Below are 6,000 nucleotides of genomic sequence, written 5' to 3'. Positions count from 1 at the left end.
ACTAACATGCTTGTTGTGAGGCAGGGTGAATGCTGGGGCTAGGAAATAGCAAACATAATGATGTGTCATGTGTTGAGTATGTTACTTTTTGGTCTCTTTAACAGTTTGGTCAGACAGTTCATTGATACCAGCGAGGGTGACAGGGTGTGATGCTGTGAAGAAATTATAATACAAACAAATAATGTTTAAATGGATAGCTGATCTTTATTGCTTTTTTTAAACAAAGTTCAATATATGAGAGGTAAGTTAAAAACAAATGTCACAATGGTCAGATAACTTAAAATGCTTTTAGTCAATGGTGTAGCTGGAGAGGGGTGCTAGAGGGGTGGTCTGCCCAGGCACACATTTACATTAAGAGTTTTAATTGAAAAAAAAAAAGTTATTTTTAAGGGTGTTCTTCAACTTCGGCCCATAGCATCTGTTCTTCCAGTCACGTCTGTGCATGCCGCACAATTTGAAATACAGTACAGCATTTGTTTTGATCATCTTATTGCTGCCTGTGAGTGCACTACTGAATGTATTGCTGATTTTTATTGCTGCCAGAGTGTTTAATTTGTCTTGCTTCTGGTTCTTATTGCTCTGTGTGCTGCTGGGTTGCTCTGTGTGTTGCCGGGTTGAATGTCTGGCTCATACATTTGGTCTGTTCCTCTTACAATTTGTGGTTTTCTGGCAAATCAGTGAGAATTTAATTCACTAAATAATGATAGCCATTTAAATTTCAGTCTTCGTGCCTTCAGGAAACACATGGAAACACAAATCATGTTTTATTCTAGTAACTTTCTAAGATTATGCAAGCGATATTTAACATTTGTTCCTGGTTTTGGGCTTTTGATCCCCCAATAAATTTTGATTTTTACTAGATTTCTTGTGCTGCAAAGGATTTAGTTGATTGTCAAGTGAATTTTACAAGGAGCCGAGAGCTTTTGGGAAAGAGAAGTTCTGCTTATGCCCAGTTTGCATTGCTAGTAACACAGCAGATAGTATACTTGCTTTTGATGCAGAAGGCTGTGGGTTCTAATCCCACAGTATGTAGATGGATTGCTGATATGGTACTATGTTGTACTTTAAAGGGGGTGGATGCTGCAGTCCTGTGTAGATTCTCCTTTGGAGGAGATAAGTTTCATCATTACTAGGTAATCAGTTTGCCATCTATTCCCTATTGCAATATTACTAGCTTATCATTTTTTTAATGTAACATGGGCAATTTATTCTTCAAGGGCAACAGGCACTTTATTTGTAGATGAAACAATGAAATATAAAGTTGTTTGCAAGCAGCAACTTCATTAGTTACAGATCTCTTTAATATGGATTTAGATGACTTGCAGAGATTGCACATATTTACTGATACTGGTGGGTTGTAATGATAGAAGTTTCAGTAGACTTTGATGGAAATGTTCTGAATTGGGCAGTTTTGTCATTGTTGCTTTATGTATTAAATGTTCAAAATAATAAATTTAAAACATGCTCTAACAAATGTGCTGTATTATATAAGGAATATAATTTAATACAATCAAGAAGGTGAATCAAAGAACACATGTATGTCTGCATGCTCCTAAATATGTGTGCAAGCGGCCTATGATTTGAAAACAACCCAAAGTTAAACTTTTTATCCGTCACTGGCCAGATGCATTTTCTTTGAATGTGAGTTTCAATGCTGTTTCAATGAATGTGAGTTTAAATGGCAGAGAAGTTTTAATGCTAAGTCTATTTTCATTGTGAGACTGTTTTCCTTTGTTTAGCAGATTTCTATTATCAGTGTTTGTGCCATAAAATTTTAAAATAAATTTTTAAATGAAATCCATAATAGTAAATGTAGAAGTAAAGCATAGAGCGGTATGCACATTAGTGTTTATGGTAAATGGGGAGAAATAGCCAAGTAATGGGACACTGGAATGACTGTGGGGAGTCTGTGTATTGGGAGTTCCATTTGACCATGATTTTTGTGAGGGGGGGGGTGCTGCAAACTCAGACATTCCTGGGCAGCACAGACTCTAGCTGTGCCACTGCTTTTGGTTAAGTTAAGGCACTATTGTAGAATATTGTGTCAGATATTTGAACTGAAGCCCAAAAATGACAGCACTTTATATGTTTAAATGTAAATATATATCCCTATTTTTCCCTCAGTGGGGGATTTGCAGACCTAATGGTTCTTTTCTTCTGAACTGAGAATTTTAAATGTGTAACTGAATAAGAAAATACATAGTTTGACGGTTTTGTTTGGGCTGAACTGCCTATTGATAGACTATGTAACCGCAGTCAAAAACTGGCCACAGTGTCAATTAAATTCAGTTTTATTTGACCCTAAATAGGTTATGAGACACTCATACTGGCCGACTTTTCAACCAACAGCCCTGATCCATCCATTCACAGCCCTCTTTTTTTTTTCCCCCATTTGTGCACAAGGCATCGGGTTGCCACTTCAGCAACAACCCTAGTGTCCTAAGCAAACTGAAATGATGATTAAAAATATAATTGAAATATAAAAGAAAAAAATATATAATTGAAATAGATGCAAGGAAAAGAGAACACGAGAAAAATAATAAAAAATTAACTTATTTACATTTTAAGAGTGGTATGCACAGCAGCCAGTAACAAGTGATTGAACATGTTTGTTAATCGGTCGTAGTTGTTTTAAAGTTTCTAGGTAACTCAATAATGTTTGTGTACATTCATGTAGCTCTCCTTAATGTAAAAGTTTTACTAACAGCTGCATCTAGAAAGCTCATGTCATGGTTAATAATGCTGTGATTAAGAGTATATTGATGAATTGACATGATTCTGTATTTACAACAGATATTTGTTAAAAATGTCATCATTAAATGTGTGACAGACCCTTTTAATGTGGAACATGCAGTTTAAATAAAGTACATTTGAGAGGTTTATGTTGGGTTGGAACTGGAAAGAAACTGACACTTTCATTACACAAAACGAGAAAATTGAAGCTGAGTAGCTGATTAAGATTTGTAGATGTCTTGGGGATGGTAACAAAGGCAGAGTTGCAAGAATAGATGGAGGATGGGGAAATAAGGTAAACGTTTTATTGCTTTGGAAAATGAGGTGGTTGATATCCTCACTGGCATGGATTTTATCCTGTGTAGTAGTTTCAGTTATACAGAATGCTTCTGTATTGGTAAGGAGCTTTTGTGATGGATGCCACATATGAGGTGAATGTTTTGTGCCTCTGAGTGCTTGAATGTGTTTTTTGATAATGCAGAGGTGAGTTATGGAAAAGGTGGTTGTATATGTGAGTTGATAGGAGCTTAATCAGTGACTGCTAATCATTTATGGTACCTAAGCATTTGGGAGTACATTTACCATTTGAAGTAAGAAATGTAGAATGCTTTGATGGTAGTATAGAGCTCATGTGATGAATGGTATGTCTGAAGTGAACATGCTGTGGCTTTAGGTGAGATTCTGACCTTTTTAATAGTGCATAGGAGCTAGCTGAGCAATAGCCATGGAACAGGAGGTTTGCATATCAGGACTGATAGGAGCTTAATCAGTGGTTGGTATTCATTTTATGGTTGTTAGGCATTTGGGAGTACATTTAACATACAGAGTAAGAGATTTGGTTTTGAATTGTTTGAGGTCACCTATTGGAATGTGTAGCAGAGAGAATGAGCCAGGGAAATGTTTGACACATTGGGCAATAATTTTATTTTGCTTTCTTGGCTAAAAATGCGTTTTATGGCATAACCTGCTTTCATCTGCTGATTTATGTGGGTGGTAAATATCAATGATGCATCTATCCAGAGGCTGAACTGTTGTTGCTAACGGTGTAAACTGTTTCATTAGGCTACTAAGCCAAAAGATATAGCAAACCTACTGGCTGATTAAATTCAGCTCCAACTTTATCCCTCTCTCCCCCTTAACCTTCCCTCAGAAATACCATCTAATATACCCCCCCTGCTATCACTAGGGAACAGGTCCTTGAGGCCAAGAACACTGCATCAATGGGTCCAGACAGTATCTCAGTATGCCTTCTAAATAGCATGAAAGTGACCTGCCAGAGCCTCTGGAATTGCTATTTAACTATAGCTTCTAAACAGGCTTTTTGCCGCATGAATGGAGAACAGCAAATTCATACCTCTCCACAAAAGTAGGCCATCTACAGACCCTGGAAACTACAGACCCATAAGTCTCACTAGTCTTGTATGTAAATCCATGAGAAGAATTATCATGGAAATGATCAGCAGTGATATAGTAAACCTCCAAACACTGGATCCAACCCAGTTTGGTTTCATCAAGGGCATATTATGCCTACTCAACCTGGTAGACTTCTTTGAGAAGGTCACCAAAGCAATGGATGAGGGCAAAATGGTTCAAACTGCCTACCTTGACCTGGCTAGGGCATTTGACACAATACCCCACTCGGGCATTGCTGACAAACTCAAAAGGTTGGGTACAAACTCATGTTACCCAGTGGATAGCCAACTGGCTCAGGCAGGACCCAGGAAGTTAGAACTGGGCAGCCACCTCTACAAATAGGCCAGTTACAAGTGGAGTCCCTCAGGGATCAGTACTTGGACCACTCCTTTTGGGCATTTACTTCTCTGAAGTCAAGGCCAATGTCAGTGGTCTCTGGCTGATAAAAATTTGCAGATGATTGCAAATTAGCAGCTGTCATTGAATCTCCAGGATGGGCTGACAGACTGGTGTCAGGGCCACAGACTAAAACTAAATGCCAAGAAATGCATAATAGTATCCTTCAGTAAGTCATCCACCCCTGGTAGCTATCATATTGACAACATACCCCTTAGAGTTGACCCAGCAGTCAGGGGCTTGGGGACATGCATGGATAGTAATCTAGCCTTTGACTATCATGTGTCTACAGTAGTGAGGAAATCCTATGCTGAGCAACTTATAAACAAAGGTATGGCATCTAAGTTCAAGGAAGTCATTGTTCCACTGTATTTGGCATTCAGAAGACCTGTCAACTAGAATACCCATTTAGTATGTACTTAACTAGGTCCTACCTCTCAACCTCTTAGAGCAAGAAATCTGGACAAAGGCATTTATAAAAGTGGGACAAAGGCCCAAAAGTAGGGACAATTTTTAAATATTGCTCTTACAAACTTAGAAAGTTAGTAGAACAGGTTTTGCATTAGCATGACTTTACTGAAGGGTATGAAGTCAGAAACTCAAGTGTCATTATTTTCTAACTTCAGTCTTTAGTGATTTGCCACTAATTTGCCAGAAAACCACAATTTTATGAAAAACAGACAAAAAATATGTGGCAAAAATCTGGACATTCTGGAAAAATTGTGCAGTTGAGAGATATGTCAGGCATATCTAACTACTGGAATGTCCACAGAGGTTCCTCACTAAAAGAATACAGGGTTAAGTAAAATGTCCTATGCAGACTAAGGTTCTATCCCTGTATTCTGTCTCTTACATGCTTTTGAGGTGAAAGCTATTCCTGATATGCAGGGCATTGTCAGACCCCACTGTGCTGGACCTCCTGCATATCCACAAAACAAACAGTACCAGAATTACCTGTTCTAAAGACTTAAACCTTACCTGTGATATAAATTGGATCTGCTGGAGAGACAGGTATGTATCCCAGAGATTACCCAGTCTGTTCAAGTGTTGTGTGCTGCACAAGAATTACCCGTTTCTTCTGCCATATCTACAGCAAAATCATATGCAACTGAATGTACATTGATGTCTTTCCACACGTCAGAGCTTCTTAAGATGGTCTTTTCACAACCAACAAACCTAGTGTCGCACTTGACCGCTTACACCCCGGTAGTCAACTAACCAGACTGCGCCCCCCCTTTTGCAAATTCCTAGATACGCCACTGGAGTGGGATCACTTATATAAGTATTTAGGGTAATGGATGTTAAATAAATAATGGCGTTTACACTAGAACATTGCAGCACTTGAGTGAGTACCATGTAAATACATACACGCCTATTAACTGTTCATAATTATCAGAAACGTTCATCGCATTTATTTTTAAAAAGTCCATTTTCCAAGTTCCACGAGTGTTACACATT

Source organism: Protopterus annectens, chromosome 2.part0 (genome assembly GCF_019279795.1).
Source record: "Protopterus annectens isolate FY-2018-M chromosome 2.part0, PAN1.0, whole genome shotgun sequence".
Lineage (NCBI taxonomy): Eukaryota > Metazoa > Chordata > Ceratodontiformes > Protopteridae > Protopterus > Protopterus annectens.
Note: the sequence above shows the minus strand (reverse complement) of the source record.